Source organism: Petaurus breviceps, unplaced genomic scaffold, assembly GCF_028583685.1.
Source record: "Petaurus breviceps papuanus isolate PSGF00001 unplaced genomic scaffold, PetGlider_PUasm1.0 90865, whole genome shotgun sequence".
Taxonomy (NCBI): domain Eukaryota; kingdom Metazoa; phylum Chordata; class Mammalia; order Diprotodontia; family Petauridae; genus Petaurus; species Petaurus breviceps.
Genome location: NW_027187367.1, coordinates 1467045 through 1484439, shown reverse-complemented (window position 1 = coordinate 1484439; position 17395 = coordinate 1467045). Strand labels below are relative to the sequence as shown.

Sequence of the window (17395 nt, the reverse complement as noted above, 5' to 3'; positions counted from 1 at the left end):
TGGACCTCATTAACTCCTCCTGAAGACCCTCCCCAAACTCCTCCTCTAGACCACCCCTAGATTCCTCCCACAACGTTCTGTATATAAGACCCCATCTGGTCTCCACGTCTGTGAGAGCGCCACAGAATGACCTAGCAGAAGCTCACTCGGTGTCCAATACAAGCGAACTTTTAATACTGAGAAGACTTGAGTCGAATTCATTTGGCAAAACCCGGCATATTGGTATTTTGGGGTCTCCAGAGCAACCCCAACCCTCTTTATGGGTAACCTCTTCACACTGACATTCTAGGATTTGTGGTTAAGATAATCATTCTCTCTTATCCCTGAATGGTTTGGCTCATCCTAATCTTTGTGCCAAAAGAACTGGAGTCTTACCTGAGAGTTTTGAAAAAGATGCAAATAGTTTGTGAGAGGTCCCATTAAAAGGAAAGAACTGAGACTGTATAGGCTGAATTAGGAGCAGTTGAGACCGCCTTCTCTCTTTCCCTCCCCCCCCCCAAAAAAAAAAAAATCACACCTAACTCTTCAGAGAAGGGATAGAGAAGCCTGGGAAGGATTCAAAGGTGTCTCTTTCCAGAAGAGAGGAGGAAAGTTGTTAGCATCAGCTAGTTCCAGTGAGAGGTTAAGGCCTTAGAGAGAATTGACAGTTTTTGTTTTTCTAGCTAGTAACTTCACTCTGAGGTTTCTGAGCAACCGGCCTGGGCTGCAGCCCCTTGCACTTTTTATCCAGGGATGTGGTGGAGCGAAAGAGCCAGGAGGGTTCGCGGTTCCCGGATGCCTAAAAAACACACTCCCACTTCTGCTTTGGGATTCAATTCATTTCTCCCGAAAGCTTCCAGTTTCGGTCTTGCCTTTCCTCTTGATGAAAAACAAAGCCAGGAGGAAGACACAGCCAGGGGGATTTTGGGAATCGTAGTTTTAAATGATCCGGCTTCGCAATCTGTTGCTTGACGGCCTTGGGTACCTGTGGACACCTCTTGCTAGGTACGAAGGTGTATTTGCTCGCGGGAGGGTGTGACCTCTAAAGTCGGCATGGACGCTCTTGATCCCTCCACCTTGCTTTTCTTTTCGGAGTGGGGGGTGGGGATGGAGCAGGGGGGCAATGGGGTCCTCATTTAATCCCTCCTCCTGCTGCAGGAGGCTGCGTTCTCCTGGTCCGGCCCCCACTTTAGGAGCTTGGACTGAGTACAGAGGGCGGCACTGGACTGGAGGGGATGGCACTGCGCTCTCCAGAGTAGCCAGAAGAATTGATCGTCTGTCCGCTGGACTAGGGTGAGTCCGCAGACCGGGGGGCACGGGTATCTGCGGGAATGGTCCCGGCCGGTGGCTCCTGGCCACTCCCCTGCAGTGCCCTACTGCGATTTTGACAGGGGTGGGGAACCGTAGAAGGAAGAAGGACGCATTCTGGGGGCAACCGACCCGTTCTTTTTGGTACAGTCTTGTCTCAACTAAATCTCTCCTTTTGTAACCAAAACCCGAAGAGCTTTGGTTGCACCCTTTCGAGACAGAAAAGTGGAAAAGCCTCCCTCCCCCGCAGCCCCTCCCGCATTCCACACACCCCCCCATTCTTCCCCCCCACTTCCAACCTATAATAGTCTATCAATTAGTGCCTTTTTCGGGTTTTCCAGCTAACTATTTATATGTATTTCTTGGTGTCCTGAAGGTCTGTACTTTCTGGTTCCAAGGACAAGGAAGCAATAAATACTTTTTTGTCTGTGGCTCTGTGTGTGTCTGTGTGCCTGTGTGTCCAAGTCCGTGTCCTAGGCCATTTTGTTTACATATTTAAATAAACCCACTTCAGGGCCTCTAACCTCTTTTGACCACAGCTCTAACTCTGCTGCCTGATGCTCATCTTGTGTAAATTCTGAGTCTTTCTGTAGTTCCCGTGGGATATTGAGGTTGAACTATATTAAATTATGATTGCTTAAGCCCCTCCTTTTGACTCTTTCAAGTAAGTTTGGACTTGAATCTTTCCAAGGTTGGCTCTCTGAATAGCCCCAGAGTGAAAGTATCAGTTGGAAGAAAAGCCATTAGGAATGTGGTGGGGCTACAATATGCAGAAAGTAGTGAGGAGGACTCTGGAAGAAGAATTTGACTCAAATGCTTGAGGATAAAAGTGATAAGGAATGAGTGATCTCTACAGGAGTACAAGTGGGAGGTAGAATTTATAGAAAAGTATCACTGACAGGAAGGAACAATCTAGAAGAAACCTTGCTGATTATTGAGTCCAACTGGTAGTCCAACATTTTATAGATGAGCAAGCTGTGGTCTAGAGAAATTAATTGTCCATGACTAAGATTTGAACCTAGGTCCACTGACTCCAAATTCAGTGCAGTAAAACTCTTTGGGAATTTGAACCTGAGCCCCCACAAAACATCTTCTAGCCCATTTCTCCATTTTCCAACAGGGTGTAGATAGAAGGATGAAGTCCAATTTTCCTACTCTTTCATAAATCCTCAAAGGGCTTTTTCATCTTCCCAAATTTAAACCAACTCAGTCTTTTAAGCAATTGGTTTGAAACTTGGGGTTGTGAGTCATTAAACTACCTATATATGTATATAGCACTTAATATTTCCCATGTTTTTCCCTCTTGGATCTTGTGATCTTTATAAGAGTCTTATGACATAAGGTAGGGCAAGTATTTGCTACCATATTGTGTGGGATGAAAAACCCCATTCAAAATTTAATCAAGAACATGGAGATTTCTCAGGATAAAAACAGGAAATTTTTATTTTCTTCCCCCAAGAGAAGAGTGCAGTCCTCCCCATGACAGATTAGGGAGAGGAGGCCCACAATATCAGACAAACAGAGTTTTAAAACCCTAATACAGCAGGGTCCTATTTCCCCCCTTGTCCCTCACTCCCATTGGTTGGGGGGGGGGGGGGGTGAGCTCTGGTTGTCCCTGACTCCCATTGGCTAGGAGGAGGGGCCCACAGAGGCCCGAAAGAAGACAAAGGACTGAAGCTAAGTGGGGGTCAAAAGATTCCTAAAAGGACTTGCTGCTGATTGACAGCATCAATGAAAGGGTAAGGGGGAAGCCTACAGTCAAAACTGACACCAAATGCTAGGACACATTCTGAGAAGTTTTCACTCCCCAGACAATATCATCACTTGACAAAAGATTGTCTTGATGCTCTCAGAAATTAAGTGACTTGTCTGAGGTCACATAGGTACAGTGTTCAGTAGTGGAGCCAGAAGAGGGCCCATACCTGTTCTGTATTCTGTCCTCTAGGCCATATTATCATTTACGTCTAAACAGTTTGGTTCTACTATCAGCTGAGGCAGGGAGGGGATATAAATATTTTCTTCATTAAAAGTGAGGTGATTGGAATTCCATCAAAATCCTGGGCAGGTCTATCATAAGACTGATAAATTCCTCAGGGTCCTGTTCTGTATCTCAGACCTTTGTTAAATTAGTGGGTCAGGGGAGCACAAGATATATGACCTCAAAGAGCTTTTCAACCAAAATTTGGTTGAGTTGATAATGCTTTCACCCTGGCCCTGTGATTCCTCGTCTAGCTTAAGATCCTCCTCCAGGTCTTAGTCTCCCGCTTCTCGACCAAATTGATATAGATCCAGAAACACTGGTCTATATGAATACAGGGTTAGTTGGAAGTGCTCAGGAAAACCTATGGGATCCTCCCTTGGGCCTAGACACCCTTTGGCAACAACCAGGAGTTCTCCAAGTTACCAGGGCTTGAAACCATGACCAAGCCACTCTCCTCAGAGTTTTTTCCTGGGAGAACTTTGGCTTGTACTTCAAAAGGGAATATAGAAGCTGGGGATCTGGTGAAGTCTTCTGGTAAAGGTGGGTATAGTTCAGATAGTTGGGTAGTTTGGGAGTTGTTAATGAGGTTTTCAAATGATTTAGTCCTTTCTTTCATTGATTCTAATTCATACCTGAGTGCCATTTATTGTAGATGTCCCACTCAAGAGGCTGTTTCCTTATTCATCAATTTCTGTCTTAAATACTCTATTCTTCTTCACTTTTTTGGATGGGGGAAGAGGCAGGACAATTGGGGGTTAAGTGACTTGCCCAAGGTCACACAGCTAGTAAGTTGTAAGTGTCTGAGGCCAGATTTGAACTCAGGTCCTCCTGACTCCAGGACCAGTGCTCTATTCACTTTACCACCTTGCTGACCCACTATAATTTATTCTTATCAAAGCTGCCCCAAGGAGGCCAGCAAAGTTTAGGGTCATCATTAGTCAAATCAGCCCAATCCTGGCAATATGAGGGACAGTCAAATCCATATTTCTTATACATTTGAAAGGCACATGTTTATTGTGGGAATAAAAATTGCTGTTGTCTTCCATGCCTTTATCACACATCTTTCCCATTTTAAAGGTGTACACTCAAAGCTAATAACATCACTTAACTAACAATAATTAACAATACACAAATACAAATACACAGTAGAGGATATAACAACACAAATACATAAAATATGAGTACACAAATAGAAGTATTCCGCACTGTGCTAGCAATTCACTTGAATTATAGAAGTAAAAATTCCACAACTCTAACCAAGCACTCAATTAAAAAGTTAATTTCAACAAGCTTAGCTATACACAAAACTGCACAAGCAGCTCTTATACAAAAATTTTTTTTTTCTGTGTGCAGAAATAAAAACCTGCAGTCCATACGTCAGACTGCATTCATAAAAAATATAAGTGAAAAACCGCAGGCCATATCCAGCCCTGCATTTTAAGAGAAAAAAATGCAATGCATGCAAAAAGCCAAATCTGTGTGCCCAAAAAAAACCCCAAAAACAGGCCTTTCCAAAGTGATCTGGAGCTAGAAAAGGAGCCCAGGAGCATTTCTCACTATGAAAATCAAGGCTTGATCAAAGGTTGAGCCCGTAATAGTAGAACAAGAGTCTAATAGTAGAACAAGAGTTGGGATTGTTGAACCTGTCAGTCAAGGTGAGTTAGGACTCTGGAAAAAGATCTAGTAGCTCTTGTCCCTTCTCCTCAGCACTAGAAAGGTCAAGGCTTCACTCTACATCCGCTCTTAAAAACTTCTGACACAAATTAATGTTAACAGGATTTTTACTGAGCCAGGATCTAACCTGAGAATGCTTGGAGCCACATAAAGTTGGCCTAGTGACAGTAGTGCCAGTAATCAAATAGTTTAATTAATCAATTTCAGAGTGAGGAATGTCCTCTTAGTTGATATAAGAGCACAGCTTATATATTTAAATCATAGTTGGGGAAGGAGGGAGGAAAGTGGATTACAAACAATTGTTTAGTGATTTCCCCCAAGAAACCCACAAATCCCACAATACAACAATTCTGGAGTCAAGTCTTTGAGCATCATGACCACCTTCCCTAGGGTACAGAACCAGAGTTCTGTGACAGGAACAGGTTCTACAATCTTTGATTCACTTCACTTAAGGTCCAGTGATTGTGAGCATTGTCAAAGTTTTGAATAATCAGCTCAAGCTGCATTTGAGCTCTGTAATAAGGAATATAATGGTATCTTGTTTTGCTCCCACAAAAGTTATTGGGAGATGATTAATAGCTGTAGGGAAGCTCACTTATCTTATTTTACTAAGACAATTGCCATCCTGGCTCCTGACTCCAAGTGGATTAGAAAGGGGTTAAACTGGAAAAACCAGTTTAAGTCTGAGGGGTCATGCCCAGGTCACAAGTATCCTCACTACCATGCCTATGTAATCTGCATATAAGCTACATATGTAGAGAATGTAGAATATAGTGGGAAACAAGGTGAGGAATATAAGAAGTTTGACTAACCTTTGAGGAATTTGATGAGAGAGAGAGAGAGAGCACAAAATACATATATAGAGGGAAATAAAGTAAGGAATTTGAGGAATTTAACTAACTCTAAGTCTACCAGGAAGGACAGAATTTTTAGACCCTCATTCCTGCTTCTGTCTGAGAGTGGCTGTGTCCCTAGGGAGCACTACACCTACTTTCTTGCTGGAAGCATAAATAAGCACCTTCCTCTGCACACTCTGTTTTCTGAGTTCTTTCAGTGAGAAGGGGTTTGTCGTTTTGAGGGATATGTCATGTAGACTTTCCTAAGGGTCCCCAAAAAGAGAAGCAGTGGGCATCAAAAGCTTGTCCCAGGCTAACCCCTTGACCCTACCTGAAACTCCTGTGTTCCCCACAGCTGCCTTGAGGGGCATCCCACATGGATCTTCCTTAGGGTCCCCAAGGGAGCAGTGGACCTGGAAGCTTGTCTAAGCTACCTCCCTGACCTTGCCTGGGAAGTCCTGTGAACCCTGAAAATGTTTCTCACAATTTGGGGGCACATCCAGACTAATATTCCAGGAAGAGTGAATAAGATTGTAGAGAGCAGAGAGTACTCCCTCTCAATTTTAGAGAGGTGCCACTGTCCAGACTGAAACCCACCTCCCCCCACCCTTGATATCCTGAAGATGTGAGACCTTGTTTAAGCATGAAGGGTGTTTAGATGAACATGAGAGAATCCTGGAAAAAAGATAAGGGGTGTGAATTTTCAAGCCTGTTTCATCTAAGGATATATTTATGTATGTTAATTTGGAGGTATGTGAAATTCCAGAATGTAATAATAATTTACAGTATATTTAAAGACAAAAGAAAGAAAAAGAAGGAATTTTGATATCTAAGGATTCTGTAATAACTAGGGATTTGGTCTGTTATAATATTTTGGGAACTTACTTATTTAAGGACATTTTATACCAAATTAGTTTTAATTAATTCCAATGTTTAAGGTTTATTTTTGCTTTAAGAAGGAAGTTTCCATTAGAATTTTTCTGCTATAAATCAAGCATTTACAAAACTATGTTTGTGAAAGGAAACTTGATAATAATGTGAAGAAAAGACCTTGTGAAATCTCCTTTTGTACATTTTGTCAATTGTGTGGAAGAGGTTTCATGACCAGAGAATTTAGGAATTGTGTAATAGTTAATAATATCAGGATAATCTGTAACCTGTTTTTGAGAAAGGGAAGAAATGCTTTATAAGATCTTTGTGATTTTAAAGGGGCCTCCCAAATTTCTATTAACTAATTCATTACAGTGGTTGATATTGGTGACAATTAGGCCCAAACAGTGAATGTTCCAAATATGCTTATGGGGTAGTTTATACATTTGGAAAATTTGGTATAAGAAAGGGGGAGGGACTGTAGGTAGAGAGTAGCCTGTTCATTAGCTAAGTTAATTATTTATTAACCCAATTTTATATATATAATATTTTTATATATTATATATTTATATTATTCTATATTCTATATTTACATTATTAAATTATATTTTCATATATTTATAAATTATATATAATTAGAGGGATTTGGTGAAACTGTGGGTTAATGATAAAACCTAAATTTGTTAATATGTAGGTGAAGGAGGAGATGTGGGTGAGAATCTTATCTTGGTTAGTTCTGCCCATTCAGGACAGTTCTCCTTCTCCTGTATGTATAGGGGTCAGCAGGCAGGGGGTCCTCCCTGGGGTCCATGTCTATTCTCCTTATTTTATAAACTCACCAAGGCCCCTGGAAACCATCTGTGTAGGCAGGGTCATCAGCCCTGGGAAAGGAACTTGTTTTAGTTATGAAATTCCTAAGCAATGGGATGGTGAGGTGGCACAGTGAATAGAGCACCAGCCCTGGAGTCAGGAGGACCTGAGTTCAAATCCGACCTCAGACACTTAACACAAACTAGCCATGTGACCTTGGGCAAGTCACTTAACCCCAATTGCCCTACCTTTCTTCCTCCAAAAAGCAAAAAAAAAAAATTCTTAAGTAATGAACTTGGTTTGCTGAGGAGTTGCAAGTTATGTATGATAGAAAGAATTTCAATCAATTGGCTTTTATGCCAGGACAAGTTTAAAATTAAGAAGAGAAGGATGTTAAATGGAATCCCTTATGTATGTGAGTCCTGGTAAATCTTTATTTGTTGCAATTCAATGAGAGTAAAATGACTGTATCTAACTCTAAGTTGTAATTAGTGAAACTTGATGTTTAAGGTAAAAGTGTTTGTGGGACCATAACTAATTTTGTTTTGAATTTGAATTTTGTGTGTGGTTGTCAGTGCATCAAATCAGAATCTGAGAGAAATTCCATGAATTACTGGGGGGAGGCGGGGGGGCGCGGTGAGGGTTCTGTATCGTTAATAGGTGGTAGTCTGCATTTGGTCTTTGAAAGAGAATGTTTTCCACCCGAGTCTGACTATAAGGTGATTGTGATACTTGTGGATGCTTTATCCAATCAGGTTCTCGCTTTTCATCCTTATGGCAGAGTTTGGTAATCAATGAAAAGTTAGGCATAATGCAAGTATATGAAATTTTTCTGTTATCAAACACAGGGATATTTCTGATTGTTATGGGAATGATTAGATACATAATACATCAGCTTGTGAGTTTAGCCATTAACCTCTGTGTTTTGTTTAAGCTGGGATTCCAGTATAGGACAGCTATGTTAGTGATGGAATCAGAGGTTTGGGAAGATAAATACAGGTTTGGTTAGAAATATGGAAGGCAGATAAGAAGGTTTGGGAACAAATGGGGGTTATCCAAACCCCTCCTGTCTCTAGATAGTTTCTCTGGACAACTTTTGTGTATCGGTTTCAGATGGTTTAAGTATGTGGGGAGAATGTGAGTGTGAGGAAGTATTTTAAGAAGACAGATATTAATAGCTTAATCAAATTTGAGAAGGAAAGGAAATAAGGATATAAATGCAATGTTGAATCACTATCCCATGAACTGAGGTTGGGATTTTAAAGTTACTGTAGAAAAAGTGTATCTGTGTGGAATGGGGTCCTTGTGTATTTCAAAGTGATGTAAGAGCAACTGGGTATTTACAATTGACTAAATTAATTACTGAAATCAGAGACATCTTCAGTCTGGGGAAAAGAATTTCAGTCAAAGTTTCTTAGAGGGAGGTAACTTGTGGAATACTTTTGCATTGATGGAAAGGTTAAATGTTTCTGTTTTGAATTCATTCCATGACCTAAACATATGTTAAGGTTAATTTTTGAACTTACTTATATCTCATGGAGCATGGTCAGAGAAAGAAGCTTTGGAAACAGATGCAAATCTGTTGGAGCAATAACTTATGATCTCAAGGAAAGATTTTATTTTTATGAACAAGAATGAGTGTAGAAATGAATGCAGGTTATTTGAGACTCTCTTTAAAGATGTTCTTTAACCAATGTGAAGTTATAGTCATATCTGAAGCTGATTAGTGGAGTCTGCTATTTAAGATTTGATGGGACTGTTAACTGACTGTTTTCCTGAGTCTTAACTACGGGTGTGGATATCAAGAAACACTATCTGAGCCAATGATTCATGAGGCCAGTGACCCTGCAAAGATGCATCTATGAGCTGCACAGGGTGATCTCATGGGAAAGTTGGGAAAACAACAATTCAGCTTGGGCTGAGGTAGACCTTTCCCGACTTGATCTATCAACTGACACCTGGTAGTCTTTGGGTCTGGCTCAATAGTCCTAGATACCTTCTGCATGAAATTGACATGGAGTTGGGGAGATGTTATTCCCTTGCTTTAGTTATGTCCCTACTCTCTTAATGGCAAGTTTCTATAATTAAAAGTTTTGTACACAGAATAATGAATATATTTTGGATTTTTTTTTGGAATATATTTTTGGATTTTGGAACATCTCAGGTGACAATATTTGAACCCCAATAAGGGCCAAAGTCTGATATTCTGTTACTTAGTTAAAATCATACTTGTCTCAGTTTTGTTACCATTAATTAATGTTAAAAGAAGAATAGTTTATGGTATATTTTGTAAATGCTTTTGAGAGAAGCATAACATGACCAGAAGTTGGAATTGTTTTACATGATTTGTATTGTGTTAAAATTGATTATTTAATGTATTTATGTATATATTGGAGCTTGTTATTAATTCCTTAGTGAAATCTCATCCTCCTGATGAGGGAATGAATAATGAATTAATGTAAAGTATAAGAAACTGGGTTCTAATGTAAGTTTCTTGAATGTGACAATTGACCAAGGTTCCAAGTTTGATTTTGTAAGAATGATAAGGGCATGAGGTTTAGGAATGGTAATTTAAAAATCATTCCAAGGTCACTTTTGTAAGAGAGTGAACATAAGAAAGCAGATTCCTACAGGAGGATGAAAAGATGCTGAGATACAGTGCTGAAGATGGCTGGAACAAGCACCCCAAGGACCAGAGAACATCTGTCAGATGGTGTCCCCCTCCTTTGCCAAACAGCTGTATGAGAAGAAACTTCTGAACCTTAAAGGGACAATTGATAGTTTGTTATTATTTTCTTTTGGGTCTCTGTATCTGTACTCAGATAGGGGACCGCCCCCTTGTAATTTGTCAATGTGCTGATCTTACTTTTAAAGTCAAGAGAGATGAGGGGAAGAATTCATATGAGAAAGAAGTATGGAAGCAAAACTCTTATTAAAAAGAAGAGGAAGGAATTATAAGAAGGGATATAATGGTATCTTGTTTTGCTCCCACAAAAGTTTTTGAGAGATGATCAATAACTGTGGGGAAGCTCACTTATCTTATTTTACTAAGACAATTGTCATCCTGGCTCCTGCCTCCAAGTGGACTAGAAAGGCGTTAACCTGGAAAAACCAGTTTAAGCCTGAGGGATTATGCCCAGGTCACAAGTCATGCCTATATAATCTGCATATATAGAGAACGTAGAATATAGAGGTAAAAAAGGTGAGGGGTATGAGGAATTTGACTCTATATGTGTGTATATGTATATGTGTGTGTGTATGTGTACCTGCTTCCTTGCTGGAAGCATAAGTAAACACCTTCCTTTGCACACTCTGTTTCTGAGTTCTTTCAATGAAAAGGGGTTTGTCATTTTAACGGGTACATCATGTAGATCTTCCCAAGGGTCACCAAAAAGGGAAGCAGTGGGCAGTGGAAGCTCATCCTAAACTAATTCCTTAATCCCACCTGGAAGTCTTGTGTTCCCCACAGCTGTGTTGAGGGGCATCCCACGTGGATCTTCCTAAGGACCCCCAAGGGAGCAGTGGACCTGGAAGCTTGTCCGGGCTACCTCCCTGACCCTGCCTGGGAAGTCCTATCAACCCCAAAAATATGTTTCTCACAGCTTTTGACTCGTGAGCTAGAGAGACAACTCTTGAGAAAGCTAAATTATTCGTGTATTCATTACACATATCATATTGGTTAATATAAAAATTATAATTCCCTTCTCACAAACTAATTTGGACACTTTATAGTAGTATTTGGTTCAGTTTTATTCACCATTTGACATACAGCTCACTAAGGGAGTTGGAAAAGATAACATCTCTTGCCTTTTCTTTGAGTAATTATATTTGAAACACAGGCTTTGGACTTTTTTAGTTATTGGAGATTTCTGGATAAGAGGGAATGGAGAGAAGATATGGAATTCATTTTAGCAAACATTTACTAAATGCCCACTATTTACAAAAGTTAAATGGTATCTACCTTCAATGATCTTAGGTTCTACTTGAGGAGTCAGGAAGGGCTACAACATGTAGACCAATAAATAAATATCAAGTATATACAAAAAAACAAAGTAACTTCAAAAGGCAGGGAGAGATAACAACTTTGGTAGTGGAGGAAGGGATCAGGAAAAGCCTTCTGTAAAAAGTGGCACTTGAGCTTTATTTATTTTGGACAGCTAAATGATGAAGAGGGAAAATACTGGCCTTACAGTCAGGAAGCCCTGAATTCAAATCCTGCCTCACACTTACTAACAATGTGACTGCACAAGTCACTTAACTTCTTAGCTTCAGTTTCCTTATCTGTAAAATAATAATTATAATACATCTACTGCCCTGGGTTGTTGTGAGAATTAAATGATATATCATATGTAAAATGCATTTCAAACTTTAAAGCTCTATATAAATTCCAGCTATTAATTCTTTTCCTTTAGAAATCACTTGGGTCTAGTCTTGTGTGACATGCCTATAATTCATGCTGCAGAGCATGAAACTGATTGATTGCTTGAGTTCAGGAGTTCTGAGTTTCAATAAGGCTCAACCTAGCAAGTTTTGGCACCACTATGATGAGTCTTCAGGTGGAGAAGGCCACCAAGTTACCTAAGGAGGGGTGAACCATACCAGGTTGGAAAAAGAAAGCACGGGCTGCTAGGTGGCGCAGTGAGTAAAACCCCAGCTCAAAGTCAGGAGGACTCGGCTCTGGCCTCAGACACTTAACACCCACACAAAAAAAAATAGCCGTGTAACCTTGGGCAAGTTACTCAACCCCAATTGCCCTCCAAAAAGGTAAAAAAAAAAAAATAGAAAGCAGGTCAAAGCTTCTAGGCCAACCAGTAGAAAGATCATACCAGTGAATGGCCACTGTATTTCCAGCCTGGGCAAGATGGGGTATACCTACTCTCAAAAAACCAAAGCCATTTTACATTTACAATTAAATTAATTTTCCTAAGTTACATATAATGTAGGAGTACCAAAGTTTCTTTTTACTTTTTTTTTGCTTTTTTTTTTTTGTAAGGGGCAAGTAAGTGTTAAGTGTCTGAGGCCAGATTTGAACTTAGGTCCTCCTGACCTCAGGGCCAGTGCTCTATTCACTGTGCCACCTAGCCACCCCTTTACTTAAAAAAAAAAAAAACTTTTTTTGGATGTTTTTTATTTTTGTTTCACATTCTTTTCCAGATGTGCTTCCCCACCTCACCTATCAAGTAAGCTTTCCTTTGTCCCAAAAGCTAAAAAAAAATTAAAAGCACCAAAAATAGTTCAGCAGAGCCAACTGACACATATCTGCTGCATTTGACAGCATATGCAATATATAGTTTGCTACCTCTTCAAGGAAAAGAGGGGGCTACAGTTTCTCATTTCTTTTCTAAAGTTAAATAGGATATAGTTATTGGAAGGATTATAGTGCTATGAAAAGAAACAGGGAAGTTTGGAGGAGGGGTAGGTTTAGGAAAATATAATGGGCTCTTTTTAAAGACATATTTAGTTTGGGATAGTCAAAGTAGAGATATACAGCACGAAGTTGGTTATATGTCAGTGATCTGCATCAAGGTGATAGTTGCACACAAGGGAGTCAATGAGGTCACCAAGAGAAAAAATATAAAGGGAGGAGGGATCAGATAAGAGTGATGAGGGAGGTCTTCCTTACACACTCACATTTAGTGGATAGGAGGAGAATGATGATCCAGCAAAGGGTATTGAGAAGGCGCAATCAAGTAATGTTGAGGAGAAAGCAAGGGGAAGACAGTGTCCAGAAAGAAAAGGTCAATGTCAAAGACTGTAGGAATAACCTATGGTAGGAGGACTGAGAAAAGACCAGATATTTAGCATTTAAGAGATTGTTGGGGGGCAGAGCTAAGATGGCAGAGTAAAAGCGAGGACTTGCTTAAGCTCTCCCCAAACCCCTCTAAATATCTGTAAAAAAATTACTCTAAACAAATACTAGAGCTACAGAATCCACAAAATGACAGAGTGAAACACAATCTCCAGCCCAAGAGAGCATAGAAGATTGACAGAAAGGGTCTATCACTCCTGGCTGCCAGCATATACAGGGCCAGAGCAGGTCTCAGGGAACTGACTCACTGGCAGCTGTGACAGTTTCCAGACTTCTCAACCCACAAATGCCAGAGACAGAATAGAAGGTCAGTGGGAAAACTCTGTGGGACCTGGATGAAAGAAGAGAATGATTTGGCCCCAGCCCCAGGGTGGCAGGGTGGGGTGGTGGTAGCTGTAGTGGCTGTGGTGGCAGCATCAGCAGCTGCTTCCAGAGTTCCCAGCCCACAGACAGTGAGGGGATCCAGTGGCTGATCAGAGGGCAATCACAGGGATCTCTTTGCTGGCTCTGAGCCATCATTCTCTTGCTTTCCCCTGCTTGCATCTTGGTCACAGTTCTGGGTGGCAGTCCCAGGGTGAGAAAGAGAACTAGTATGGTGGAGCTCGTGGCAACAGTGGAGAGGGAATCCTCCTTACAGTTCCAAGATAGAAAAGACCACTTGGGGTCACTCACAAAGCAGGAGAGGAATAAACACCTCTCCTTTGAGCATAACACCTTGGAAGGGCTGAAAATTTACAGGTCTCTAGAAATATCTCTGAAAACAACTGCACCAAAGCCCTAAAGCCTGGAACAATACACCCACTCCCACCCTCACTGGAAGCAGAGTCCTACCTTGACAAGGAGTTAGAAAGTCAAGTTTTTGTCTGGCAAGATGAGCAAACAGCAGGAAAAAAAAATGTGACAAGGAAGATCAAAACATACAACCAGAAGAAGACAACAAAGTCAAAGCTCCTACATCCAAAGTCTCCAAGAAAAATATGAGTGGGTCTCAGGCCATAGAAGAGCTCAAAAAGGATTTTGAAAATCAAGTAAGAGAAATAGAGGAAAAATTAAGAAGAGAAATGAAAGTGATGCAATAAAACCATGAAGAACAAGTCAACAGCTTGCTAAAGGAGACCCAAAAAAATGCTGAAGAAAATAACACCTTTAAAAATAGACTAACCCAAATGACAAAAGAGGTACAAAAAAACAATGAGGAGAACGGCTTAAAAAGCAGAACTGGCCAAATGGAAAAGGAGATCCAAAAGCTCACTGAAGAAAATAATTTCTTAAAAATTAGAATGGAGCAAATAAAAGCTAATGACTATGAGAAATAAAGAACTTATAAAACAAAACTAAAAGAATGAAAGAATAGAAGACAATGTGAAATATCTCATTGGAAAAATGACTGACCTGGAAAATAGATGCTGGAGAGATCATTTTAAAATTATTGGACTACCTGAAAGCCATGATCAAAAATAGAGCCTAAATAACATCTTTCAAGAAATTATCAAGGAAAACTGCCCTGATGTTCTAGAACCAGATGGGAAATAGAAATGGAAAGAATCCACAAATTACCTCCTGAAAGAGATCCCAAAAGGAAAACTCCTAGGAATATTGTAGACAAATTCCAGAGTTTACAGGTTAAGGAGAAAATATTGCATGCAGCCAGAAAGAAACAATTCTGGTATTGTAGAAATACAATCAGGATAACACAAGAACTAGCAGTTTCTATATTAAGGTATCAGAGGACTTAGAATATGATATTCTGGAGGTCAAAGGAGCTAGGATTAAAACCAAGAATCAACTACCCAGCAAAACTGTGTATAATGCTTCAGGGAAAAATACAGACATCCAATGAAATAGAGGACTTTCAAGTATTCTTATTGAAAAGATCAGAGCTCAATAGAAAATTTGACTTTCAGAAACAAGAACCAAGAGAACCATGAAAAGGTAAACAGGAAAGAGCAATCATAAGGGACTTATTAAAGTTGAATTATTTACATTCCTACATTGAAAGAGGATTTTTGTAACTCATGAGACCTTTCTCAGTATAAGGGTAGTTGGAGGGAAGATAGATAGGTAGATAGATGGATGGATGGATGGATGGATGGATGGATGGATGGATGGATGGATGGACGGATGGATGGACAGATGGAGGGATGAATGGCACAGGGTGAGTTGAATATGAAGGGATGATATCTAAAAACAAAATTAAGGGGTGAGAGAGGAATATATTGGAAGAAAGAGAGAGAATGGGGTAAGTTATCTCAATAAAAGAAGCAAGAAAAAGGTTTCACAATAGAGGGGAAGAGTGAGGAAATGAGAGAGAATAAGTGAACCTTACTCCTATCGGATTTGGCTTAAGGAGGGAATAACATAACTCAATTGGGAATCTTACTATAATGGGAATGGGAATTTGAAGATCTTTCCTGCCCCTTAATAGACCTAGGGGGGAGTTTGAAGACCTCCCCTGCTTTGAAAGTAAACTCTGTCCCCCTAAAAGGCTGAATGTAATCACATGGAGCTTGTGATGGAGGGAATTTGCTGAAGGGTGCAGCAGAGCCACAGGAAGCTTCCCTGCTGTAAAGATAAACTCTGCCCTCAATGGGCTGAATGTAGTCACATGGAGCCTGTGGTGGGAGGAGTTTGCTGAAGGGGTGTAGAGCCCACAGGAAACTGGTTCAGAGCTAGCCAGATGTTGGGATAAAGAGAGGTCACTCATTGAGGAGATAGGTCTGTGAGTAAATATTGATCTTGTATTGGCTTGTGGGAAGGCTGAAGGATGCTGTGGCTCTTGGCATAATTATGGCTCTGAATATCTTTGGTACTATGATGGAATCGGCTTACTGGTTTGGGGATTCAATTTTCTGGTGTCTAAATAAATGTTTCAGTTCTGTTCTCTACCTGGAGAATCTGGTATATTTTGCAATCAAACATCACACAATACTTATATTCACGGTCTTTATTGTGATCATGGGCACTGTAAATATTGAATTGGCACTACACTTACCTACAGGAAAGTAAGGGGGAAGTGGATGGAGGGGGGGGAATGATATAAGGGAGGACAGATGAGGGAGGAGGTAGTCAGAAGTAAACACTTTTGAAAAGGGGCAGGGTCAAAGGAAAAAATGGAATAAGTGGGGGGGCAGGATAGGATGGAAGGAAATATAGTATTTCACAATGTAATTATTATGGAAGTGTTTTGCATAACTACACACGTATAACTTATATTGAATTGCTTGCCTTCTCAATGAGGGTAAGTGGGGAGGGAAGAAGGAAGAGAATTTGGAACTCAAAGTTTTAAAAACAAATGTTAAAAATTATTTTTATATGCAACTGGGAAATACAGGCAATGAGGTACAGACATCTATTTTGCCCTACAAGGAAGTAAGTGGGAAGGGAATGGGGAAGTGTGATAGAAGGGAGGGCAGAATGGAGAAAGGGGGTTAATCAGAATGCATGCCATCTGGGATGGGAGGGGTACAGATGGGGAGAAAATTTGAAACTCAAAATCTTGTGAAAATGACTGTTGAAAACTAAAAAATAATTAATCGAGAGAGAAAGAGAGAGAGAGAGAGAGAGAGAGAGAGAGAGAGAGAGAGAGAGAGATTGTTTGTAAGCTTGAAGAGAATAGCTTTAGTTAAGTGGTAGGGAGTGAATAAGGAAATGGAGGCAAAGTGTGTAGATGGTACTAGGAATTTGACTGTTAAAAGATCTATAGCACAGTAGATTGAGGAGCTGACAAGGTCAAATAAAGGCCCTTTAAGAAAGAGATCTGGGCATTTAGCAGAGGAAGAACCAGTGAATGAGAACAGATTAAAGAAGAAAGAATGATCTAGGGAGTAATTTCCCATAGCTAAATGGAGGAGATGGGACTGAAAGCCCAAGTGGAAGAGCAGGATTTGGTAAGGAAAAGGATCACCAGAGACTTGAATAGAGGAGGAGAGAAGTGGGGATGAGGAAAGAAAAAAACAATGCTGGATTTAAATTCAGAAGACCTGGATTTGAGTTGTATCTCTTTGTGACTTGCACCAAATCATATTACTTATCTGGGTCTCTGTTTCCTTGTCTATAAAATGAAGGGGCTAGATTAGATTCACCATCACCACCAGTGCTTCAAATACCTTTGCCACCATACCCTCCAAA

General features: G+C 40.3%; 1 protein-coding gene across 2 annotated transcripts in view; it reads left to right on the top strand.

Moving 5' to 3' along the window:
- Nucleotides 1–734: 734 nt before the first annotated feature.
- LOC138149895 (zinc finger protein 286A-like) overlaps nucleotides 735–17395 on the top strand; it is a 130467-nt gene continuing 113806 nt past the window's right edge. Inside the window, exons 1-2 of one of the 2 annotated variants that reach the window (XM_069073097.1) lie at nucleotides 735–984; nucleotides 1138–1272. The gene's annotated coding sequence lies outside the window, so the exon portion shown is untranslated. The remainder of the gene's footprint in view (nucleotides 985–1137; nucleotides 1273–17395) is intronic. The other variant, XR_011165461.1, reaches the window with a different exon arrangement.